The sequence below is a fragment of the Cricetulus griseus genome, chromosome 6 (assembly GCF_003668045.3).
Source record: "Cricetulus griseus strain 17A/GY chromosome 6, alternate assembly CriGri-PICRH-1.0, whole genome shotgun sequence".
In the NCBI taxonomy this organism is placed as follows: domain Eukaryota; kingdom Metazoa; phylum Chordata; class Mammalia; order Rodentia; family Cricetidae; genus Cricetulus; species Cricetulus griseus.
Genome location: NC_048599.1, coordinates 22,917,442 through 22,929,769, shown reverse-complemented (window position 1 = coordinate 22,929,769; position 12,328 = coordinate 22,917,442). Strand labels below are relative to the sequence as shown.

Genomic DNA, 12,328 nt, shown 5'->3' with positions numbered 1-12,328 from the left:
ATACTGCCGTCATTGACTGGTGTACTCGGAGGCCTGGCCCACTCCTTTAGTCAAGCAGTCAGTGCCAGAAAGGTTGTGAAGGAAGTGAGAATAAGGCTTGAGGACATCTGGGCCACCGATGTGCTGGGCAAGGAAGAGCACAGGCAAAGGACCCGAGGCAAGCTCGTGCCTGGGGTGTCTAATGAAGAGCATGAAGGCCAGAGGACCTGGAGCAAAGGAAGCAAGCGGGAGTGAAGGCTCCAACTCGGCTGATCTAAGGCTGCCTGTGGTGGTTGAAAGGTTGTTGGCTTATACATGAGGTGAAGTGAAGCCCCGGAGATTTTAGAGCTGAGGAGGGGTAAGATCTGACTTGAATTCTAACCTGACAGCTCTGGCTTCTGTGCTTGGAGCAAGAGTAAAAAAAAAAAAAAAAAAAAATGAGAAGCCCAGAGCCAACATGGATAATCCACTCAGTGCGTGGCAGTGGCTGAAGGGCAGGTGGGTCCCTTGCAGCGTCTCAGCCTGGATGTTGGAAGGGAGAGATGTCGAGAATGACACCAGAGCTTGCGCATCGGTGACTGGAAAGATGGGGTTCTGGGGAGACAGGTAGCCGTGGGAGGAATGCTTCGTGAAGGACTTCTCACCTCCATTATCCCTGCTAATCCCTGGGTTCCTACAGGGGTGGGAATTGGGACTCACTTACACAGCCATCTCAGGATTGCATGGCTAGAAGGGAATGGAGCCACAACCTAGGACCAAGTGTGTACACTGGGGTTTGTGATTCTGGCTCAACATTTCAATTAGCAAGGGCCTCCTAGGTGCCAAGTGTCATGCTGTGTGCTGGCACCAATGGGTGAAGGGAGCATGCTTCACTCTGGTGGCATCTCAGTCTGAAGGAGCAGCAGTATCCATGATGCTGGAATGGAACCTAGGGACAGTGTGTTCAGCAATAGGAAAGGATGCCCCAAAAGGTCCTGGGGCGAGTGGGAGCCTAACCAGTCAGGCATCTGGTGGCTTCCTGGAAGCACACAGACTTCTGGGAATGAGGACTTCTTGGAAGCACATTTGTGGGTTTTCCCTATGGAACTCCAAGGAGGCCACAGGCTCTCGGATTATGGGTGGCTACCAAGTTTTGTTTTGTTTTTTTTTTCCCCCCAAAGGATTTAACAGTAACTCACATGCCATGTTTTGCTAATTGAAAGTGTTCTGTTAAATGGCTTTTAGCTCATACACAAAGCTGTGAGTCCATCACCACAGTCCATTTCAGAACCTCTCCTTTGCCCCAGAAAGTGCTCCCGCTGCTCAGCTCTCATCCTCGCCATAGCTCTTAGCAGCCAAGACCAGACTTGATTCTACTTTCCATTTCTACAAAGCCAAAGCCACCTGTGATATCTGTGTCGGTGGCATTGGGCAAGGTGAGGCCTTTTTTTGTATGGAACCTTTTTTATCTTTGCCTTGTATGCAGACTTCTGTGTTAGAAGTCTAAGACTTAATGGTGTCACAGACATCAGGGGCCTAGGGCCTGTTACCCTTCATATAGAAGGGGAAATGGGGAGACTTTCAGCCTTCCCTCAGCAAGCAAACTTGGGGGCTCCAAAGGGGCTTAGAGACCTCCAGGTCAGGATGCTTCCCTCTGTTGCTAACTCTCCCTTCAGCTGCAATGCTGGGTGAATTGGGCTCCCAGTGGTAACCGGTGGGAATGGCATCTCCCCCAGCCGTGGCATTGAATGTGCTGTGGATTTTCACACCCCGAGATGCACTTGGAGATCTTGCATGCATACTTCTGAGCCTATGTCCTCTCATTGAGAATGTTGAGTCCCCACCCATGTCTTCTTTCCTGCTACCCAAACCCTTGCTGGTCCTACCTGTTTTTCTTGGCTGGGAACATTCTTCCTCAGGGAGATGGGCTTCATTGTCCCAGAACCAGAGGTCTGGGTTAGAGAATGCAGCCCTGGCCTCATTGGTGATCAGTGTACATTTCTCATCAAAGGCAGGTCAGGGTTCTGAGGAGGTTTGGAGACACCCATCAAGACTCTTCTTCCTGCCCTGCCAGGCGGTGTGCCTCAGTTTCTCTCTTTGAAAAGGAGGAAATGAAGTGTGTTGTACATGTGGCATCGTGGGAACTGATGCTTGGGAGGTGCCGTTTCTGGGCCGACCCTGGGGAGAGTTTGGGAGGGCATCCTCAGGCCTGGGGACAAGCAGGTGAAGATGAGTATTCCAGTTTCAGCTGCCCTTCCTATTTCTTCCTGTGGTGAACTGGTCCCTGTGTCTCCTCCCAGCACTTGGTAGAGGGACCAAGTCCAAACCCTAGTCTAGCTTCTCAGATTCTGGTCCTCACACCAAAGCTGCCTTGGTCTCTCAGTCTCAGTTTTGTGACCTGTATAATGGGAGCGCAGAGGGACATCTTCTGAGGCCTCCAGGGCTGCTAGCTGCCTCCTAGGTAGGTGTGCAGTGGAGGGCACAGGAGAATGGCACCTCCCAGGGTTTTCCCAAGGATTTACCTTGTGCCAGCATCCTGCCTGCGTTACCTTCTGAGACCTCCTAGCAGCTCTCAGAATACTGTTAACAAGAAGAGAAACCTCTCCATTATCCCCTCATTGAGAGAATGGCCAGGCTGAGATTTGAACTCACGGTGGTGTGACTTTGGCCCCTCTCCTATCTTCTCTCATGTGGTGGAAAGAGGGGAGGGGCAAAAGGAGCAAACTGAGGAAGGACTTGGGAACCTAGCTTCCCCACTGCTGGCTGCTGCAGGGATTCTGTGGGTGGTGGGAAAGGCATTGTAAATATGCATGACATGCAAATCTACCTCTAAAAACAACGTGGGCCTCCCATGAGCTGGGGTGCCAGGGTTCTCTGGAAAATACAGTCTTACACAAACACTTGGGTTTCTATGACAACTGTGCCGACTTGCCCCTTCCCTAGGGCTAGTCTGAAGGTGTCAAGGTACGGTGCTCATTTCTGGCTAATCAGTGTTCCTCCTGTGTCCTGCAGGCACTGGTGCTGCCCTCTGCCTGGAGCCTGGTGGCCCCCCTGTGTGATGCCTCTGATGGAGTGCTGGAGGGATGTGTGTGGCAGTCCTTGGTCCCACACCCACTTCTGAGGTGTCATCTGCAGCACACTTGCCCGCTACCATTTTTCCTGTGCACGTAGCTCCCTGGCCGGTAAGTACAGCCACAGCCCCGAGCACCTCACCCACTATGGTGCTTGCCACCACGGGGGAATGCCCAGCCTTCCCACTCGAAGCACCCACGAGCTGGCAGAGGGGCCTCGACAAGTGTGTTCCTGTCTGGGCACAACTTATAGCTTAACCAGCTGGGTGTATTCATCCTCCTGACAACTCTGGAGGTGGACATGGTGAGGATACCCTTTCCCAGTGAGGGAAAGCCTGCCTGAGGATGGACAGTGAGCTCTACACATTTCAAATGCCACACCCAGGGCTGGGGCAGGTGATGGGCACAGGCTCGGGAGGGGGAGGGGAGTACAGAGCCTTGCTGCAGACTGTGGCACGACAGTGCTCCTCCTCCAGCTCCACCTGCCTAAACTCACGGTGAGGTGCTGGGCCCAACCCCGTCTCTGACTGTCCCTCCCACCCACAGTCCTCACGAAGCCTAGTTCCTCCGTCATCCTTCCCACAGAGCAGGGACAGCCACCTCAGGCCCACGTGATGCCAACCACAGTACCTGTTCTCTAACACACACACACCCCTCGGCCCCACCAGAGTCCTCCTGGCACAATAAGTCCAGTTCACAAGTGAGGAAACCCGATGGCTCCCTGTCATCATCCTGCCTACATTATGGGACCCTGGATTGAAGATCTGCCTTCTTCAGTGGCCTCAGCTTCTCAGGGGCCAGCATCAAGAGAGGGAGTTGGGCAAGTGGGCCTCCTTCATGGTCTTTCACCAGATTCCACCAGGACCCAGGAACCCATCAGCCTTCTGGGGTCCCAGAGAGCTGCTCCAGTGGCCCTCCTCACAGTGCCAGCCCCTTTGCTTCCAACTCTCCCATCTGCCAACAGCTGCCAGCTTCCTTGATGAGATGGTTATGAGAAGGGAAAAGTCTGGTAAATATGCATAATATGCAAATATCTAGGATAACATAAAAAAAAAAACCCTTGAAGTTCACTGTCAGTAATGGGTGTGGAAGTCTGTCGTTGAGAGCCAGACGTTGCACATTTGTGTGGTGCCAGCCTTATTGTTAATAACTTTGAGGGGGCCTCATTAATTAGTGCCCCCACACCAGCTCAGTCGTCGTCCCCCCTCCCCCCTGGGTTGGCCTGGGTCTGTTGTAGCAACCAGAGATAGCTGTTGTATTTGGCTGAGAAGCTGTCACCACAGAAGTGTTGAGGACATGGTGGTCTGAGAGCAGAGAGTGCCTGAGGCAAAACATGCTGGGTTTGCTCAAGGCAGGCCCAGGTCTCCCTGAGGACAATGTCTATTGCGGGGCCAGCCTGTGAGGTAGTGGGTATTTCTTGAGCAGTTACTGGGTGCCTGGCATGTGGTGAATGCCTGATACTCTGCGGTATTTCTGCTCAATTCCCCATCAGCTCACAGAGGCCTTGGCCTCTGATGAGCACTGCTCCAGGGCCTCCTCTGCCCTAGGGCAGATTCTGGAGGCACAGCTGTTGTTGCTTACAGCCCCCTTGTGTGTGGACCAGTGACGGAGATGGGATTCCTTGGCACTCAGAGGGAGCAGCCGTCAGGATCACGTGGAAAGATGGAGGCCGGGGTGGCGCGAGGGAGGTGTTACTGCTGCGATTTTGCTAACAAGCTGGTTATTTAAGGATCTGGGAAGCCATCAGGGAGCCACTGTGCCTGGGCAGAGGCGGCTGGGAGGACAAGGTCCCCAGGGAATCGAGGTCAGGAAACCAGCCACACACTGATCAATGGATTGATTGAGTCTTGTCCACTTACAGACAGTAGTAACAGTACCATGAAAGTCTGGGAAAAGATCCACTGTCTGTGTCAAAGAGGACCTGTGAGCTGGAAAACACAAGGGACTTGTAGGGCAGCAGAACTCTGACTATGGGCCTGGGGGTGGGCGCAGCCTTGGCCTGTGGTCACTTACCACAGTCAACCTTTTGTCTTGCACGAGTTCCTTGTGGTAGTGTATGTCACAGTAAAGTGACAAAAACACCTGCAGCTCTAACAATAACAGCTACCATTTAGTGACAATTAAGTACCAGGATTTTCCTGTTTTCTAAAAAAGAAATATTATTTATACATGTATGTATTATTTTAATTATTTATTTTGGGACAGGGTCTTTCTATGTAGCCCTAGCTGACCCGGAACTCACTGTGTAGACCGGGCTGGTCTCAAACTCATTGAGATTCACCTGCCTCTACCTCCCACGTATTGAGATTACAGACATGTACCATCACACCTGGCTTATTGACTTAATTTTGCTGTGATGGAGCCCAGGAGCTTGGAACTGCTAGGCAGGTGCTCCGCCAGCAAGCTACATCCCAGCCTAGCATCATGTCAAATCTTCCACAGATTTTCTCATTGTACCCATTGTACAGAAGGGGCCAGTAAGGCTTCCAGGGTAAAGCTACTTGACATATGTCTAGAACTAGACAGGTAGGTGACTCAGGCCTCAAGAGCAAGGACGAGGAGTGAGAAGCTACCCCAGGGGGTCAGGCTGGGCCCTTTGTTGCTCTCTGCTGTTCCTGTGCCTCTTGCATATTTGAGGTGTGGGAAGCTAGGCAGGTATCTGTGGTCATGGGCAGCTAGAGGACTAGGCCCCTGACAAGGGCCAGTGTAGGACGTTTGGTCATTAACAAATGGTCCAGATAGGGTCAAGACATCCTAAGGGACAGCTGGAGAGGGGATGAGGAAGACTGAAGTTCATTCTAGGTAAAAAGAGGTCATCCAGAGGAGGCAGGCTCAGACCCATCCTCTAAAATCACTGCCTGCAGGCCTACTATGTACTGAATGTATCACTTTGTCAATCTCAGAACAACCCTATAGAAATAGCACTGTCGCCCTGCTGGGCAGATAGAGGGGCTGAGTCTGGAGAGAAGTGACTAGCTTGAGGCTTGGAGGGCTGTGATGGTGAGTGATGGTGCCACCTCACTCCTGGAAATTCTGTATGGTAAGCAAGCTGGACCCAGTGCCAAGGAGCCCTGCAGAGCTTGAACTGCATGTAGCTGGAATCACACTCAAACCATACTGCAGAGCAATAGGTCCAGCTGGTGCTGGGGACAGCCCTAAAGCATGGCATGCGGTGGGTTCTCCAAGGCCTGAAGCTGGCAGCCCGTTCTGCTCTTCGGGCGCCAGCCCCAGAGGCACCCCTACATTCCGAGCAGGTTTATTGAGAACAGTTGCACTTGTCAGTGCCCCTCCTAGAGCACTCAGGCTTGGGGAAGGACTGGCGTTACACAACCACCCACGTAAGTAGAGAGTGAGAGGGGACAGGACCAGCGCAGTGGAGCAGATTAACAGCTCAGGGCCACACTGTGCCATGGGACTGCCTTACAGGACTCAGATCAGCCTTGCTAGGGCGCCCTGGGTAGTGTTGGTAGTAGCAGGGCAATTGGGAACAGGCCACTTGTCCATCACCAGGGGACTAGTTAAATCTGCTTGCTGCAGCTGTACAGTGGTGCCTGCTGTGGCTGTTAGAAACGGGGCCGATCTAAATTTACTGTTGGAGAAAGAACTTCATAGTGTGTGATGGATAAAGAGGTTATAAGCCAGCATGGGTAACACGAGGCCATTTTCATCAGGTTTGTAAGTTTCTAGAAGCTGTTCCCAGTGCTTCCCCTGGTGCAGTCGGACCTGAGGGATTGGAAAATCAGATCGGGCTGTGCCTCATTTCTGTTCCTTCTTGGCTGTATGACCTTGGGCAAGTCACTTGCTTTCTGTGGGGCTGTTTTCTGAAAAACAAAGAGATGGATAGCATCAGTGTGTGTGGAGATCTAGACAGGACTAGAACAGTACCAGGATGGCATCGCAGGTGTTCACTGCCATGGCCACTGTGTACTCATGACATCCTGCCAGCCTCTCCTGGGTTGCCTCTTTCCTGGGTCACAGCCATGAGGCCCAGGAGTACAGCATAGCTCTGTGCACAGGGCCAGCAAAAGCCCAGATCAGCAATGCCCCTGCCCCAAGCCTTATCCACTCTCCTTGACCTACTAACGTGCCTCACCAGAGAATACTGTCCCCAAAGACATTGCTGCTGGAGACATGTTGGCCCTGGAGCTGCCACTAAATCTGTCTGGAAAGATAGGCAATGCCTTCTAGATGCCCGGAACCTTAAATCTCAAGCAGAGAAACTCCAGCTCAGGAAGCTGAACTTTCAGAGTCACGGGCTCTCCATCATGAGAAATCCAACACATGTGAGCATGGGCATTTATTTCACAAACACCCTCACCACACCTCCCTTGATGATGGTGATAAATTAGAAACTACCCAATTATCTGTCTGGGAGAGATGGCTAAATAAATTCTGTCCAGCAGCTGACAGCATTCTCTGTACCGTGGAGACAGCACTGTAGCTCTGTCCTTGTTGACATGGAAACATGTCGGTGGCACATTGTTGAGGGAAAAATAGAAGATTAAAAAAAAAAAAAAAAAAAAAAAAAACAGGAGGTTAAGCATGGGGGCTGTCAAGATGGCTGAGTGAGTGAAGGCACTTTCCAGCAAGCCTGAGCACCTGAGTTCAATCCTTAGGACCCACATGGTAGACAGAGACAGACGACTCACACACACACACGCACGCACGCACGCACATGCGCGTGCACACACAACTCAACACAAGTAAATGAATGTAGTTTTAAAAAATGATGCATTGATCTCAAAGTTTGAGGCCAGCCTGGTCTACATAGTGAGTTCCAGGACAGCCAGAGCTACATAGTGAGACCCTGTCCAGAAGAAAAAATAAAAATGATAACATTGTTGCAGGATCCCTGGATTTGCAGTCTTTTGTGAATGCTAGGACCAAGGTGGGTGGAACAGGGTACTTATTTAGATATCCACTGATTCTTTTTCATTTTTATAGAAAAATGTGTATATTCTTTTTCCTAGTCAGAGACATGTCTGGATCTGGAAGGGCAGTCATTAAACCATTCGTAGTGATGTCCTCTGATGTGGAGGGAGGGTGGGCGCTAATTTAATTTTTACTCATTTCCTCCAGGATCTTTTTAGTACAAGTGACAGAAAACCCATACCTAGCTTGCAGCCAGGGTAGGGGTGGGGGTTGTAACTGTGAAATTCAGGCTCTCCTGGCTCCAGGGGCTCAGATGTATTACCAGGACCGGATTGCTTAGCAGTGGCTCCTGGGTGTGGCTCCAGCTCTCACAGAGATGTCCTGTGTAAATGACAAGATAGATTTCTGTCAGGAGGAGTCAGTGTGAATTCTTCCCAGGCAGCTAAACTCCAATTCCCAGAACCAAGTCGTCATGTAGATTGGCCAGTTTCTAGGATGTGCCCACCCCTCAATCAGTTGCTGTTGTTAGGGATGCTCGGTGCTCTGATTGGCAGCCCAGACCTATGCACTGCCCTCGAGGAACAGAGTGAGCTGATGCTCACTACTGTGGCCATATGTGGTTACCCATCACATTTCTCTGTTTATAGTATCTGAATTCCCCAAGATATGTGACTTTGTTCTTGGTTTGGGGGTTTTTTGAAATAGGGTCTCACTGTGCAGACCAGGCTATTTTAAACTCAGGATTCTCCTGTTTCAACTTCCTCTTTCTTAGAGACTTATTTATTATGTATTCAGTGTTCTGCCTGCATGTATGCCTGCAGGCCAGAGGAAGGTACCCGATCTCATTACAGATGGTTGTGAGACACCATGTAGTTGCTGGGAATTGAACTCAGGACCTTCGGAAGAGCAGGCAGTGCTCTTAACCGCTGAGCCATCTCTTCAGGCTCAAGCTTCTTATTCATCCATCCATCCATCCATCCATCCATCCATCCATTCATTTTGAGATAGGGTCTCTTTACATAGCCCTGGCTGGCCTGGAATTCACTCTGTAGACCAGTTGGGGTCTAACTCACCAAAATCTACCTGTCTCTACCTCCTGAGTGCTGGGATTAAAGTCTGTGCCATCATGCCTAGTACCTGTCTCAGCTTCTTAAGTGTTGGAATTAGAAGTGTGCATCACTGCTCCTAGCCGGATATGTGATTTTTGTGATAATCAGAAGAAACAAGGCACCTGCCCATAGGGTTCTGAGCCAGACCTCAGTGTCAGAGCCCATTGGGGCAGCCTTGCACTGTGAGTCAGAATGTGGGAATTTTTGATGTCCCAGTGTCTCGTAGGAGATGCCTCCTTCAGAAGGGAGCAGTCCGGGCCTCTAGGGTCTTCAGGTTTGGGGGGAGAAAGAGGAGCCCACAGAAGACTTATCTAGAATTGGGAGTAATGAAGAGAATTAACACAAAGCCAGCCTGGAAACAAAGAAGGCTTCCTAGAAAAGGTGATGCCAGGGCCAAGGCACTAGACAGTGATGGAAGAGCATAGGCACATGCCAAAGGTCCAGGGGCATGTGTTGTGTGCGAAGCCTTCAGATAAGAAGTTTTAAGCCCAGACCCCAGGGGCCTTGAATGACAGAGTAGGTGTTTGCATTTCATGTTGGAGAAGCAGTAGTGATCCTCAGAAGGATGCTGTGGGAGAGGGGTGTGTCTCTGGGCTTCCTGCCTTAAACTGGGAGCTCAGTCTGCAGGGATTAGGTCAAGACCCCATGTGGAAAAGGAGAGGAGGGACTCAAAGACCTGTCAAGGGACCCTGTATTTATCACTATCAGAACTTGTGTCCCAAGATAGCTAGCTACTGTTTGCATACCTTCAGAGATAGGAGCTCACGCATTGTTCCTCCACTATGAGCTAGAGAACTACTTCCTAGGACCAAGTCCACAATCTTGACAAGACACGGGATGCTGAGGGCTGGCCCCTGAAAGCCTGGCCAGAGGGAGAGGTAGAGAACTGCACTTTCAAGTCAAGGCTTCAAGTTGATGGAACCCGGGAGTCTGGATGAAGGATAGAAAGAGCATGGCAAAGCCAAGCTCTGCCAAGAGTTCACCAGCCTCCAGCTGGTGAGTAGGAGTAGGAGGGAAGTAGGAGAGAAGCAGGAACCAGAGAGGTCACCTGAGATTGGAGATCTGGCCCTCAGTAAGTTCCTGAGTGCCGGAGCTTCTCCCTTCCTTACCATGGTCAAGGCAGAGACAGGCAAGCATGTGAGGACATGGTGGGAAGCAGGAAGGGAAAAACAGGAGGCCTGGGATGGAGAGATGGTTCAGAGGTTAAGAGCACTGGCTGCACCTCTAGAGGTCCTGAGTTCAATTCCCAGCAACCACATGGTGGCTCACAACCATCCGTTATGAGATCTGGTGCCCTCTTCTGGCCTGCAGGCATGCATGCAGGTAGAACACTATACACAATAAATAAATCTTTTTAAAAAATTACTTCTCTGGAAGGAAGGAAGGAAGGCAGGAAGGAAGGAAGGAAGGAAGGAAGGAAGGAAGGAAGGAAGGAAGGAAGGAAAGAAGGAAGGAAGGAAAGAAGGAAGGAAGGAGAAAACCAGAGGCCTCCAGGATCCTGGCTGCCTGTCTCTGTTGAGAGTGGACGGGTCTGCTCTGGTACTGACAGGGAATGACAGGGAAGGAGCTGCTGACTTAGGCCAGGAAAACCTTTGGAACATAAAGAGCTCTCTGCAGATGGAGTGAGTGGGGTGGTAGGGAGCTTCCCATCCCTGGAGATACTTGAGCAGCAGCTGAACGGCAACCTGGAAGAGAGTCTGTAGAGTATTGTGACTCCACTAAGGATATGGAAGGTCTTTGCCAACCTAGGTTTCATGTGTTTGCTCTGAACCTCAGTTTCCTCACCTGAGAAATGGGGCTAACAAGGATCCCTCAGAGTTGGTTTCGAAGTTCAAATGAGACCACCTAAGTATCATGCACTTGGCCAGTGCTCCATGAACAGTGACTCATTGTTGTGGCTGATAGGAGCCTTAGGGTCCCTGTTGGGCACTTCTGCTCACCACCTTCAGGACCCACTTTCTGCCCAGTTTGTTGCTGTCATCTCCAGCTCCAGCTCCAGCTCCCCCTCCCTGGGAGGTGGTAGGAATTCCAGACCCTTCTGGGCCCCTTTTAGCTCCACTTGAGCAAGAGTTGGCAGGTTGGGGAGTCGGGCGCCATCCGCCTCCCATATGCTTCCTGCTATTTAGGGGAAAACTCTCCTCGCATCCCTCCAACCACACGGGCTGACATTTCCAGACAGACGCTGGAACCAGCTCTTTTGGGGATTGGCAGATAAATTTGGCCTAGGCTGTTGGGAAAATCTTCAGCCCTGCCGGGGAATTGGAGCCCAAGCTTGCCGACTTCTGTTCACTCTGAGACTTCTGGGCCTCTTGTCCTCTGTGGGGCTGCAGATTAGGGTAAGTGTGCCCAGCCCAACTGTCTCCCAGGAGAGCACCTAGAGGGTCAGGAGGTGGTGGCTTCCAGCCTTTCCTCCGAGGCAGCAGGAGGGCTCTTAAGTAAGAGGCTCCTCTGACACATACCACAGGCCACCTGGGCGTGGCTCAGCTCACCTTGTCTGATGGCAGTCTTGGGATTAGAGCGATCACAGCTGTGTCATCTGTCGGAGGTGGCACCACTTCTCTGAGCCTCTTTTAATTCATCTGTAAAATGGGGCAATGGTAGGTCTTCCTGGTACAAAGCCATGGGAAGGTGCTTGGCACAAGCTGCATGCCAGGTGCTCCACACTTCGTCATTACCATCAGTGACTCAGGAGAGACCAGTGGCTTCCCTTGCTCCCTGCAGCTGTGACTGGGTGGGCAGTCCTAAGGGGGTTCACACTTAGGGGACCTAGCTGCAGCAATGCAGGCATAAGAACAGATGGAGGGGCCACGTGACCACACTATGCATGTGTGCACATGCTTACTCACAGACACACAGACACACAGACACACACACACACACACACACACACACACACACACACACCACCTAGTGTCTCATTTCACCCTGTTGAGTCTGGGACACTTAACACTTGGTTCTACCAGGAAGAATGGAAGGGGAAGGCCAGGCCTACCTGGAGGCCTAGTCTGGAGAGACCATGTGGCAGCCACAGTAGAAAACTGAAGGAATGGGAGTAGTTCTGACTGGCTGGAGTAGAAAGTGGGTGGCAGGAAGGTGTAGGCAGCATGTCTGGGCTTCATTCAGCGCCTCCCAGTGGAGCTCCATGCTGGGCTTCCTGCCAGACACTGCTAGGAAGATGGGCAGGTCTCCTGCCCTCAGGAAGCTCCACATATGATTGATCAGTAAACGGTGCCATCCTAAGCTGCCTGAACGAGCAGGGTCTGATAGGAATGATAGTCTCCTGGTGAGGTACAGGCACTTGAGGCAAGGTGTCAACGG

At 51.4% G+C, this 12,328-nt stretch overlaps 1 protein-coding gene across 4 annotated transcripts in view; it reads left to right on the top strand.

Moving 5' to 3' along the window:
* The first annotated feature begins 2,970 nt into the window (after positions 1–2,970).
* The window catches only part of Dlgap4 (DLG associated protein 4), a 97,079-nt gene continuing 87,721 nt past the window's right edge, over positions 2,971–12,328 (top strand). For all 4 annotated transcript variants that reach the window (XM_035446821.1, XM_035446819.1, XM_035446820.1 and 1 more), the window contains exon 1: positions 2,971–3,140. The gene's annotated coding sequence lies outside the window, so the exon portion shown is untranslated. The remainder of the gene's footprint in view (positions 3,141–12,328) is intronic.